This window comes from Phacochoerus africanus, chromosome 2 (assembly GCF_016906955.1).
Source record: "Phacochoerus africanus isolate WHEZ1 chromosome 2, ROS_Pafr_v1, whole genome shotgun sequence".
Taxonomy (NCBI): domain Eukaryota; kingdom Metazoa; phylum Chordata; class Mammalia; order Artiodactyla; family Suidae; genus Phacochoerus; species Phacochoerus africanus.
In genome coordinates this window covers 191,820,661-191,835,237 of record NC_062545.1, presented here as the reverse complement: position 1 = coordinate 191,835,237, position 14,577 = coordinate 191,820,661, and positions in this window count along the sequence as shown.

The following is a 14,577-nucleotide window of genomic DNA, read 5'->3' as shown; positions in this document are numbered from 1 at the left end:
CAGTATGATCTGTCACTCAAACATATCTTAATTATACGAGTACCTCGTATACTTCTGATTGCCCTTTTACAAAAATCCAATCCTCCAAACCTGTGTAGCAGGTTGTTATCTTAACAACAGGAACAAAAATTTTTCTTATTAGGGAGAAAATGGTCTTTATTAAGGAAAATACTTCATCAAATTACTAGGCAAGGGCTAAGAAAAGTTCTAATGACATGAGATGCCAAAAACTAAGGTGACAAAACAATTTTCAAAATAAATAGAAGTATGAAGTTGGTAAAAGAGACTAAGGTCTTTGGAGAACCAGAATTCTAGTATTCACTCTAATTTTTACGTTGCACTGTCATAACCCTCTCAGACACTCTGTAAAATCTGCTACTTACACAAATTACCTTGGTATGTGACTGTGTGTGTGTGTGTGTGTATAAAAGAAAAGAAAGGGGGAGTTCCCATCGTGGCGCAGTGGTTAACGAATCCGACTAGGAACCATGAGGTTGTGGGTTCGATCCCTGCCCTTGCTCAGTGGGTTAAGGATCCGGCATTGCCGTGAGCTGTGGTGTGGGTTGCAGACGCGGCTCGGATCTTGCATTGCTGTGGCTCTGGTGTAGGCCGGCGGCTATAGCTCCAATTCGACCCCTAGCCTGGGAACCTCCATATGCCAAGGGAGCGGCCCAAGAAATGGCAAAAAGACAAAAAAAAGAAAAGAAAAGAAAAGAAAAGAAAGGGCTGGTTCCATGGCCTGGTCAACACTATGTAGGAATAGGGCCAATCCTCACTCTTGGCAATGATAATCTTTAACTGAATTAAGCAGGAATTTACAGTCAGTAATATAAACCTATTAGAAATTTGATAAAATCCTGGGGAGGGCTTTGGACCTTCTGAATTCCTGTAGAACAAAGTTTTAGACCTGGCTTATCTAGGTCTTTATGTAGCTGACATTGTGTTGCACTTGATTCCAGCATCTTCCATTATTTCTCCACTGCCTTTGTTTTCAGACTTATCTCTCACTTCTCTTCCTCCTCGACTTTGTATTCCAGACATGCTGAACTTCTTCCATTTACTCAAGCTTAACACAAATCTCTAACCTCCTTGCCTTTGTAAATGAAGCACTGCTCTTCCCACTTTTAACTGGCCTAACTCTATTTTTTCCTCTCATGGCAGCCTACCTGTCATTTTTTCAGGAAACTTTCCTCATATTTATCTAACTCTGTTTTAAGGTAGGCTGCAGATGGACTTTCCTCTATGGGAAAGGTAAAACTATGAAGTTAATAGAAATAATGTAAAAAAAAAATCCTTAATGATCTAGGTTGGGGAAGCAAAAATTGTAAGGAGAAACACTGATGAACTTGATTCTATCAAATTGTTTCATTCAACAAATGAAAATATAGACAAAGGTAACAGACATGATAAATTTGAAAAAAACTTGCAAGAGTATATAAGATAATTCTAGAAACCAACAAAGAAAGAACAGAAACTACAGCAGAAAAATGGGCAAAAGCCATGAACAAGCAATTCATAAGAGAAAAGAAAAAAAAAGAAAAAACCCCAAAGTTTAACAAGCATGTGACAGGAGCTCAAATATTACTCATTAGGAAAATGGGCATGAAGATAACAAGGAGAGAGCACTTCACATGCATCAAATAGTCAACAATTAGCCAGTTGGATAATGTCAAGTGCTGTCAGAGAGTGAGGATAGAGGAAGCTTCATGCCCTGCTTAACAACCTTTAGAGAACAGTTTGGTTCTCTGTGGTCAAATTAAGTGCACCTGGTCCCTAGGAGCCACCAGTTCCTTCCTAGGCACCTATTCCAAGGAAATCCCTCCACAGGTCCCATAAGGAAACATATTTGCAGGTGTTAATTTTTGTGTTTCTTATGTACTGGGAAATTGAGGGCAAATTAGGAGTCCCTTACTGAGAGAGTAGAAATAAAAAAGTGTGGTAGGGACACACCGTGGAACACTATAAAGCAGTTGAGAGTGAATTAGATGTTCACATGGCAATGTGGAAAGACCTTTTAACATGATGTTGGATGAAAAAAATGAAAAATAGGTGAAATGTACAGCGCAATATGACTTAAGAAAATAAAAATATAAACTAAGCATCACAAGCTTTATAAAAAGGGACTTCTGGTTTTTATACTTGAACTCCTAGTCAGATAGGCTAAGGGATACAAAACAGTACAGTCACTTTGGAAGACAGTTTGGTGGTTTCTTACAAAGTCAAGCATAGTCTTACCATGTACTCCAGCAATTGTACTCCTGGAGTTAAAAATTTAGACCTACATAAAAACCTGCACACAGATATTTATAGCAGCTTTATTCAGAAGTGCTAAAACTTAGGAGCATCCAAGATAACCTTCAATAGGTAAATGGATAAACAAACTATGGTATATACGTTCTATAGAATATTTTCAGTGATAAAAAAGAAATAAGCTATTAAAATATGAAAAGACATGCAGGAAACTTAAATTCATATTGCTAAGTAAAAGGAGCCAATCAGAAAATGTTGCACATTGTATAATGCCAAGCATATGAAATTCTGAAAAAAAAAAAAAAGCCAAAGCTATGTAGGCAGTGAAAAAAATCAGGGGTGTAGGGTCAAGGAAGAATGAATAGGTAGAGAGCACGGAGAATATTTAGGGCAGTGAAACTATTCTGAATGATACTGTAATGGTGGATTTATGCATAATGCATTTGTCAAAACTCAGAATATACAAAACAGTATAATGTAAATATGGCCTTTAGTTAATAATAATGTATCGGTACAGATTCATTAACTGTAACAAAGTACCACACCCATGCAAGATGTTAATAATGCAGGAAACTGAAACTGAGGTTGGTAGTAGGGACAGACAGAGAATATATAGAATATATGGGAACTCTGTAATTTTTATTCTTTTTTTCTGTGTACCTAAACAGCTTTAAGAAATAAAATCTATTATTTTTTAAATGTCTTAAAAAAAAAAAAAAAGCACATGCAAGACCCAGCTCAGGGAAGTGGAAAAGCCAGTATACTTGGGAGCTTTTATTTATTTATTTATTTATTTGCTTTCTAGAGCCACACCTTCGGCACCTGGTGTTTCCCAGGCTGGGGGTTGAATGGGAGCTACAGCTGTCCGCCTATACCACAGCCATGGCAACTAGGGATCCTAGCTATGTCTGCAACCTACACCACAGCTCATGGCAACACTGGATCCTTAACCCTCTGAGCGAAGCCACGGAACGAACCTGCAACCCTGTGGTTCTTAGCTTGATTTGTTTACCACTGAGCCACGATGGGAACTCCTCATTGGGAGCTTTTATTTTAAGCTCTCTCCACTTGGTGGAGATCAGGAGGTTGGTTGATCGTGATGACCTGGGAGATACTTAAGAGGCAGATGTACCAAAAAAAATCTCCTTGCCCACTCTGGGAAGATAAGCTACAATTTTGTATGGAAAAGCTCCAGGAGAAGTGTTTCAAACCAAAAGCTGATAGTGTCTGGGGAATTCTTTTAGGAGAGCCAAGTAGGTGGCTGAAGTTAGGTCACTGGTTGAGAATCAACTCTGTGGACCTTAACCTGCATCCACTGAAGTGTATGAAGATATAATGATAAAATGAAAGTTCCCAAGATTCCAACTAAGGAAAGGAGATATTGAAATGATAACAGATGGCCAAATTCCTGGAGGCCATTCTGCCACTTCCCAGTGATTGATACTCATCTTCAGAGTCAAGCAAAGGAACAGAAAGGTGATGGCAACTAAAAGCCACTCTTTTCCTCTTAGAATTTGTTCACATTTAGAAATAGTTTAAAAATACTCTTTGCTTTAATAATTGATTTTGTAAGCTTGCACACATATATATTCTTCATGTGGCACCTATAGAAAAATTGTTTTAAATGCTTTATTAAATAACATTAAATCTTCAACTCTCAAAAACACCCCCACCAACCTATGATTATAAAGGTATACATATCAACACATTAGAATGATTGCCTACTGGCAGAGAAGGAAATAGAAGTGAGGAATGGGAATAACAGGTCTAAATAAATAAAACTAGATATGACCTTACCCAGACAAATGATAGTGGTGTGTCCTGAACAAAAGTTGATTCCCTTAACCCTACAGTGGCTTTAAAAATTATCAGTGATTCTCATTTGGGGTGGAGAGTAGCATATCAGAATCTCTCAGATATGTTAAGGTGGATCAAAGGCTGAAAAAAATAAATTAGATGGTCTTTTCAAATTTGTTGAAAGTGGTTGATGTGAAAAGAATGCCGTGTAAGGAGTTTGAAATGAGTTCTGCTTGGGCTACTTCAATGGCACAGGCAAGAGATGAAAGCCTGGATATGCAAGCAATAGCAGGGATGGGTCAAAGATGCTTTGGAGGTAGAATTATTAAAATAGGTATTTTGGGGTGTGAGGGGTGAAGAAGAGGAAGAAACCAAGAATGATTATATAATTTCTGCTTTGGATGACTAGGAAGGTAGGGAACACAGAGAGAGAAGTTTGGGAGCTGGGTAAGATGAATTCAGTTTGGGTGTATTGAGGTTAATGTATGTGGAGATGAGGAAAATGCACCTCGAAGAAGCAAATGACTAGGGTAGCTTGCTTGATTGAGGGCCCCAGGTGTTAATGTGCATTGTCATCCATTATGTCAATCAGGCCAGGCCAGGCCTCTGTGGGCAGCTCCAAGCCAGTGACTGGGTGTGGCAGGAATAGTGAATAGGTCCTCTGGGTAGATTTGGTATTTCCTCCTTAATCAGCAAACTGACTCCAGGCTAGACTCCTAATCACTGAATATAGTATAGAACAGTGCTATTCAATGGAAATATGATGCGAACCATGTATGCAATTAAAATTTTTCTAGGAGCTGTAATGAGAAACAGGTAAGATTAATTTTAATAATATCTTTCATTGAACACAATATATCCAAAATATCATTTCAATGTGTATTTAATATAAATAATTATTAATGATATATTTTAATTTTCTTTAGTACTTAAGTCTTCAAAATCTATTGTGCATTTTAAACTTACAGCACATCTTAAGCAAACTTTATATTATATTTCATGTACTTAATAGTCACATGTGGCTAGTGGCTATTGTATTGGACAGCACATGAAAAATGCAGTATAGTTGAGTAAGAAGCCTGAAAGAGATCCTGCAAAGCTTCTGCTTTATATATGCACACATATTTGGAATTCTTCCTGTTCAGAAGGATATTTTTTTATCACAGTAAACCATTAGTGTTGTCTCAAGCTGGTTGTGGTTTTTAAATTGCTCCTACTGGTGTATAAATGAAAGTATTTATAGAATTGCTATTATTTTTCTTGGGAATTTATGTGCAACTGACATTTTGTTATCAAGGTTTTTTTTCCCTAGAAAGTGGAAACACGTAGAATAGGAAAACTTCCTGGCCTTTTCCCCACTTAAATAGATTGTATATTTGGACAAAAAGAAAATGAAAACTACTGGAGCAGATGGCTCATTGGGCTAACCTGAACTAGCACTGTTTATTTATTTTTCATAATAAGTAAGACACAATTGTGAGATATGGTTAAAGGAGCTTCTTTGACCATGAAATACGGTGATGCTAACCAGTTTCTGTAAATCCATTTACGTCGAATGCAGTAGAACAAAACCTTAGGCCCTCTCATGACCTTATCATACAGGTATGGTTTAGAAGTATTTCTGAAGGGGTCTTTTCTCTAACGTTATCCTAACTCCAGTGTTACATAGAGAAGTGGCTATTTTTAAACCAAGTAAAAAAAGAGTTTTACCATGTTATAATGGCCACATCCCTTCAAGACTTTTAAAAATGATTTTAGATGATCTCCTCTGTTTTACTATATACACATTTATTGTCTCTAGATTCCAAGGATAAGTGGATAAATGTGATGGTTCCCATTTGCCCCGTAACTAGTTAGAATTGTCTAAGGCAAATGTTTCTCTTTTGCTTTATCTTTGCTAAATGATCTGAGCTGAAGCAATCTTTTAAAATGGCCATGATGCACTCAGTGTTTTCAAAAGCAAAGCACTGTAACCATTTAGATCCTTCATCATTGTTACAGTGCATGCAGTGGCTCTTGTAGAATTAATGCATGGAGCTTCCATTAAGTGTTCTCAGAATCTACTCATAAATAGGCCAATCTATTGTCCTCTCGACTAAGTATTCATATATGAGTCGAAAAATATTCAGAAACATCGCTAATCAGGGAGGAAAAAACCACAAACGTCAGTTTTGATAAGAAAGAGTTGCTCTCTAGAGGGTTCTCATGAGCTTTAGGGGGGTTCTTAAGGGACGGTAATAAATAAACTATCAGGAAAAACAGCTAGGAGTCTGGAGATCTGATGGTGGCCCTACAAAACCCCAAATGGTTGTCATCTTAGAAAAGCTATAGAGAAAAAAGGATTAAAAAAATAAGCTGATTAGACTAATAAGAAAGAACAGAAAATAGCAGCTCCCACTGTGGAGCATGGGGTTGGCAGGGTCTCGAGAGCACTGGGACATGGGTTGGGTCCCCAGCCAGCACTGTGGGTTAAGGATTCGGTGCTGCAGCAGCTGCAGCTTAGTTCGTGGCTGCTGCTCGGGCCCCTGTCAGGGGAGTTCCATATGCCATGGGGCAGCCAAAAACAAACTAAAGAACAGAAAATACAGCAATCTTCAAATATAAATATGCCTTAGTTAAGAAGGCTTGGTGCAGGTGAAAGAAGCCTAAATTCAAACTAGTTTAAGTGAAAAAGAGACTTTTACCTGTTCACACAACTGAGGAACATTGGCCTTTGAGCATACTTGGATCTGGTGTCTCAAAAAATGCTTTCTTTCTTTCTTTCTTTCTTTCTTTTTTTACATAAAGTCTAGGTGGTTTACACTGTTGTGCTAATTTCTACTGTACAGCAAAGTGACCCAGTCATACATACATATACATTCCTTTTTTTATACTATCTTCCATCACAGTCTATCCCAAGAGATATGATATAGTTCCCTGTGCTGTACAGTAGGACCTCACTGCTTATCTATTCTAAATATGAATTTGCATCTACTAACCCCAGACTCTCAGTCCATCCCACTCCCCCCTCCTCCTCCTCAAACAATGCTATCTTGATTCTCTATCTGTCTTTCCTTTCTGCTTAGTTTCTTTTCTTTTTTTTTTTTCTTCTATTGTATGTGGCATTTCTGCCTATGGCAGAAATATAGCCTCTGGCATGTGTCATTGCTCCAAAGTTTGAGCTCCAAAGGGAGAGGAAAAAACTAACACTTGGCCTCCAGTTTGGAAAACTCATGAGTATTGATTGCTCTGCATTGATTATTTTACCAAACTGGCCACTTGCACCAGTCACTGTTTTCAGCTGTCGTCAGCAGAACCTGGCTTATGGGCCTGCCCCTCTGTGGTGTGATGGGGAGAAAAGACATTTTCATTAGCAGTATCCATTTGAAATTTTTTTTTTTTTTTTTGTCTCTTTGCCTTTTCTAGGGCCGCTCCCGCGGCATGTGGAGGTCCCCAGGCTAGGGGTCTAATCAGAGCTGTAGCCACCAGCCTACGCCACAGCTCACGGCAACGCCGGATCCTCAACCCACTGAGCAAGGCCAGGGATCAAACCCGAAACCTCATGGTTCCTAGTCAGATTTGCTAACCACTGAGCCACCACGGGAACTCCGATTTGGAGATTTTACGTAGCTTCCAATTCAGTAGTTTTGAGGTGGGGACCTGAGATTCCATAATTCTATGGAAGCTTTTCTACGGAAGCTCTTTCTAAGCCTCAGGGGCCACCCTTGAGTAGCATTTTCTAGAATACATTTATAAATTAAATGTAATTCTATAGAATTTGATCAGCAGAAAACTGAAGAAGGTTATCTGTGTGTGATTGAGTTTTAAAGGTTTTAGATTTAATTATTTGAATTATTCCTTAATGGGAACACTATCAGACTAATTTTGATGTTTTTTTGGTAGCCATACTGTTTTGTTATTTGCTAAATGCTCTTGACTAGTAGGAGAGCAATGACTAGCACACTTCCTTTGAACATAGTTTTAAGAAATACTAAAGTATATCCCACAGCATGTGGACTATGTCATTCTTCTTAAGATGTGAAATAATTTGAGAAAGAGAAGGGTATGGGACAGGACTGGGACTGTGGCCCACAGTTGAGATGGCACACTCACAGGACAGGGCTGGAGCTGGAGGACACTTTGCTGCGGGCAGTGCAAAGAGGTCAAGGTAGCCAGAGCTTGGCTTGTAAGTGCTCAGGATTAGAGAGAATTGGTGACAGGGCTCCATCTCCAGGACTGTGGTTTAGGGACAGTATTCAAATGATATTGGGTGGAGGTGGTGAATGAGAATAAAGACTGGCATGAGGGAGATAAAGATCAAAGGAAAGCATAGAGATTGGGCAATTTATTGAGATAAGTGTGTAAGATACTAGAACCAGGGGAAAGGCAAGGCCTTAATTTTAGAAGCACAACTGAACTCCATGTACCAAATCTGAGGTATGAGTTGGAGAACAGGCTGGCTAGGTGTCCATTCCATTAGTGCTGAACTAGAGCTCTCAGATTCAATGGCAGGGAGGGTAGAAGTCTTGGAGCTTGAGAGAGTGGAGGGAAGAAGGCCATGAGCCCCCATCAGAGTCCCAAGGGTGAAGTCCCACAAGTTCCAGGAGTTGCATGTGTGAAGGAGGGATGTATGGATAGGAAATCAGGCAAGTTATACAAGTTATAACAATTGGAGAAAGTTCCGTGGCTTTAATGGTAGCTCTTTATTGCAATTTGATAATTATGGGACTAGTCATTGTGGATTAATTCACCAGCTGAGAAAGAAATACATTCTCTTCACTGGAGTGGTAGTGAAAGTAGGTAGATAAATAGATTTGTAACCCAGTCTGTATAATTACTCTGCGAAGAGGAGGAGTCAGTTCAATCAGACAGTCTTTTGAATCTGAGATACTTTAAAGTGTAATTTTCCTCTTGGCCCTTTAGTAAGTTTAAAAGGAACATAACTAAGTTACAAATTGAAAGCCTTACTAAATTTTCACTTCTTTGGATTTATTTCTTAAAAGAACAAGGTTTTGGATCAAAAGGAGAAATTCGATTGGTTATCTACCCAGAATATGATGAAATAACCATGTAATATATTTGTATTCAAAATTCAGAAATTTACATACTAAAAATTTACAAAGCAAGGAAATTCTCTAACAATGTATAGGAAAGTGTGAAGAATTTAGATACCAGAGGAATATTTGTTTTCTTCTCTAATTCCGTCTGTCTTCAAAAGTTCTTCAAAAGTTTTGCCATTGCTTTCACTCTGCATATTCACCCCTTTTCTCCAGCCATATTGTGTATAGAAGTGAGCTCCCCTTAGAAGCCTTTGGAACTTGCTTGGAGATGGAGAAGATCCCCAGAATTTCCCTCAAAGTCTGACTCTACATAAGAAGGGAGAGAGAGGAGTTCCCGTTGTGGCACAGTGGGTTAAGAATCTAATGGCAGGGGCTCAGTGGGTTAAAGGGTCTGGCGGCCAAATGCCATGGGTGTAGACATTTAAAAAAAAGACAGAAAAGAATCAGGAATGGTCTTTATTGCTATGTTTTACTGTCCATATAAAACAGTCATGAGTCTTTCATTTCCTTGGGATAACTGCTAAAACCGTTTTGTAAAAGGAAGAGAAAAAAAGAATCTTTGCAGGAAACAATAGCAGTCATGCAAGTTTAAGAAGTAATTCAGAGATTCAGAGGCAACAATGTGTTATATTTTGTGGCAGAGATTCAAGAGTAAGAATCTTGAAAGTTTTAAAGGTTTATTTAAAAAAAAAACAAAAACAAACATTGATTAGAGGAGTTCCCTTCGTGGCTCAGAGGAAAGGAATCTGACTGGCATCTATGAGGACGCAGGTTCGATCCCTCGCCTCACTCATTGGGTTAAGGCTCCAGCGTTGCCATGAGCTGTGGTGTAGGTCACAAACACAGCTTGGATCTGGCATTGCTGTGTCTGTGGTATAGGTCACAATTTGACCCCTAGCCTGGAAACCTCCATATGTTGTCTTTTGTCCTTTTAGGGCCTCACTCATGGCATATGGAGGTTCCCAGGCTAGGCGTCGAATGGGAGCTGTGGCTGCTGGCCTACGCCAGAGCCACGGCAATGCCGGATCTTTAACCCACTGAGCGAGGCCAGGAATTGAAACTGCAACCTCATGGTTTCTCGTCAGATTCGTTTCTGCTGCGCCACGACGGGAACTCCTGATTAGCCATATTAATGAGTAGATACAAATTAAAAACAATAAACCATGGTGATTTATGGTGAGTCAGCTATTGTAATTTGGTAATCCTAACACATGATGTTCTTGTGCAGTTTTGGGTTTGTTTGTTAGTTTTGGGTTTTGTTCATGAAGGGAAGAGAAGGGAGAGAGGAAATCGATTTAATGCTTTTCATTTGGGTAAATTAAAATCACTTTTCTTGGCTTTTACAGCTTAATTTAACAAATAAATAAGCATATGTCTGTTTGACACTCTAACACCCTTACTTGGAAGCAAAAACATTCTGGAGCCTCCCTCTCATGAAGAATTTATTGATTCCAGAATAGGTGATGATGTTTTTTTACTTTTTATTTTGTAGTAATTTTAGATATAGAAAATTTGAAAAAATAGTGCAAAGATTTCACATGTACGCTTCACCGAGCTCCTCCTAATGTTAACTATTCATAATTATTAATTAACAGTTAACTATGATGTTAACTATTTCCATTGTATGACGGAAGAACCATGAAATTAACATCGGTACATTACTATTACCTAAATTATGAACCTTATTGAAAGTTTACCAGTTTTCCCCCAATGTCCTTATTTTCTGTTTCAGTATCCAATTTAGGGTTCCAGATTGCATTTAGTCCCTGCCAATCTGTGACATTCTTTGGTTTTTGTCTTTTATAACCTCGACACTTTTAAAAATTATAGTTGATTTGCAATGTTGTACCAATTTCTGCTGTATAGCAAGGTGACCCAGTCATACATATATTTTTATTCCCTTTCTTGTATTATCATCCAATATGGTATAACCCAAGAGACTGGATATAATTCCCTGTGCTATACAGTAGGACCTCATTGCTTATCCATTTTAAATGTAACATTTTTGCATCTACTAACCCAAAACTCCTAGCCCATCCCACTTCCCCTCGGCCTTGGCAACCACAGGTCTGCTCTCTATGTCTGTGAATCCATTTCTGTTTTATAGATGGGCTTATTTGTGCCATATTTTACATTCCACATATAAGTGATATGATATGGTATTTGTCTTTCTCTTTTTGACTTACTTCGCTTAATATGATAACCTCTAGTTGCATACACATTGCTGCAAGTGGCATTATTTCATTCTTTTTTATGGCTGAGTAGTATTTCCATTGAGTATATGTACCACATCTTTTTTTTTTTTTTGTCTTTTTGCCATTTTTTTGGGCCGCTCCCATGGTATATGGAGGTTCCCAGGCTAGGGGTCTAATCGGAGCTGTAGCCACCAGCCTACACCAGAACCATAGCAACGTGGGATCCAAGCCGCATCTGCAACCTACACCATAGCTCATGGCAATGCTGGATCCTTAACCCACCGAGCAAGGCCAGGGATTGAACCTGCAACCTCATGGTTCCTAGTCGGATTCATTAACCACTGAGCCATAATGGGAACTCCAGTACCACATCTTCTTAATGCTTTCATCTGTATATGGACATTTAGTTGTTTCCATGTCTTGGCTATTGTGAATAGTACTGTTATGAAGATGAGGGTGCATGTATCTTTTTAAATGAATGTTTTTTCCAGATATATGCCCAGGAGTGGGACTGTTGGGTAATATGGTAGTTCTATGTTTAGTTTTCTGAGAAATTTCCATACTGTTTTCCATAGTGGTTGTACAAATTTACATTCCTACCAACAGTTCAGGAGAGTTCCCTTTTCGCCACACCCTCTCCAGCATTTGTTATTTGTAGACTTATTAACGATGGCCATTCTGACTGGTGTGAGGTGTCACCTCATTTAGTTTTGATTTGAATTTCTCTAATAATTAGTGATGTTGAGCATCTTTTCATGTGCCTACTAGCCATCCGTATGTCTTCTGTCTTCTTTGGAGAAATGTCTATTTAGGTCATTCTTTTTTTGATTGGGTTGTTTGTTTTTTTCGTTGTTGAGTTGAATGAGTTTGTATATTTTGGAGATTAAGCTCTTGTTGATTGAATCATTTGCAACTATTTTCTCCCATTCTCTAGGTTGTCTTTTCTTTCTTTTTTTGTGGTTATCTTTGCTGTGCAAAGCTTGTAAGTTTGGAGTTCCTGTCATGGCTCAGCAGTGACAAACCCAACTAGTATTCATGAGGATGCAGGTTTGATCCCTGCCTTGCTCAGCGAGTTAAGGATCCAGTGTTGCCGTGGGCTGTGGTATAGGTTGCAGACATGGCTCGGATCTGGCATTACTGTGGCTGTGGTGTAGGCCAGTTGCTATAGCTCCAATTTGACCCCTAGCCTGGGAACTTCCATATGCCATGGGTGCAGCCCTAAAAAGACCAAAAAACAAACAAACAAACAAACAAAAAACAGCAAACAAACAAAAAAACAAGAAGAAGAAGCTTGTAAGTTTGATTAGGTCTCATTTGTTTATTTTTGTTTTTATATCTATCACCTTGAGAGACTGACCAAGAAAGAGAACAGTACCTTCTTCCTTGAAGCCAGAGAAGAAGTTACAGTAGGAGATCATAACTGGGAATGGCTGTGTTGGTAGAGTGGCAGTTTCATGTGGTATAAAAGAAATATCATGACAAGGTGGTCATAGCAGAAAAACAACAGTATACAATCTTGAGAACTTTCTGGTAGTTTCTTTCGATTGAGCCAGTAGGGTCCATTGTAATTTCCATATTTAGTGAGAGTGTGACCTATGACCTTATTTTGTAGTTACAGTTTGTTAAAGCCTGGAAATTCGGCATAGTTCTATTAAAGTTTATCTTGGTAGTTTTTATCCAATATTCCAGTCTAATAAGATCATCTTGAATTTTATTTCCAACATCCATCATATTATTCTTTTTCGTTATAATTTAGTTCATCTCAAAAAAAAATGATTTTCTTTAAACTTCATCTAAGTCCACAATAAAAATGTTGACTTTGTGGTGACTTAAGGCAGGCACTATGAAACTATGCAGTTAGAGAACTATGGCTCAAACTATGGCTTCTAAAAATCTCCCTCTTTTCCTCTTTCTGAGTTAAGGAGATTGTCTTCCCATTCTAGGGTTCTGGCACCTCTCCCATTGTCCATTGATTCTCTAAGATTTCTTTACTCAGAGACCAGCTTGGCAAGTTCCTTCTGGGTCCCAGAATGTCATTCATTAAGATTTAGAAATTTGAAGTCACTGAATGTGGCTAAGTGCTCCTTTTTGATCCCTACCTATTGGTCATTTACTAATAATTACTCAAACTGTTAAAAGATAAAGAGATTTGTAGTGTGGGTAGAAAGCTGAGAGGGCCTTGCAGCACACTAAATGCCCAATACATGTTGAATGATTGGATGGATGATTATAGGATGATTGAATGAAAGAATTTCTGACAAGTTTGAATATCTATAATAGTATTAATGATGCCATTGGGTGCTGACAGTGAAAGTACTTCTTCACTAGAGGAATGGGATTTCTGATTTATACAAGTTAAGATATAAATCTGGAGTTCCTGTCATAGTTCAGTGGTTAATGAACCCGACTAGTAACCATGAGGTTGAGGGTTCAGTTCCTGGCCTCCCTCAGTGGGTTAAGGATCTGGCGTTGCTGTGAGCTGTGGTGTGGTCACAGATGTGGCTCAGACCCCGTGTTGCTGGGGCTGTGGTGTAGGCCGGCAGCTCAGCTCCGATTAGACCCCTGGCCTGGGAACCTCCATATGCCGTGGGTGCACCCCCCACAAAAAAGACAAAAGACAAAAAAGGTATAAATCTTAAGTTTACTAGTTAAGATGTTATAAGTAATACCTTAATGTCTTAAGTTTACTAGTTAAGATGTTACAAATCAAATTACAAGTTGCTTTCTTAAGCTAATAAGAATGCTCTGTTAGGCATTCTCACTGTGGCACAGTGGGTTAAGAATTTACCTGCAGCAGCTTGGGTCGCTACAGAGGCACCAGTTCGATTCCTGGCTACTACAATGGGTTAAAGAATTTGGCATTACTGTAGCTGTGGTGTAGGTTGCAGCTATGGCTCAGATTCAATCCCTGGCCTGGGAACTTCCATATGCTGTGGGTGTGGCCATTAAAAATGTTATTTTAGCTAATTTTAAACTAGTATCTAAGATTATGTGTTAAGAGGCTTGACTTTTAACTTTTATTTATTACTCAATGAATTTATTACATTTATAGTTGTACAATGATCATCATAACCCAATTTTATAGCATTTTCGTCCCAAACCCCCAGCGCATTCCCCCACCCCTCAACCTGTCTCCTTTGGAAACTGTAAGCTTTTCAAAGTCTGTGAGTCAGTGTCTGACTTTTAATTTTTAAAGTAGCAGAATGAGATTAAGACCTTCTTTTTGGATCCTAGTTGGGTTTGTTACTGCTGAGCCATGAAGGGAACTCCTCATTCTCCCACCTTTTAAAAAACAC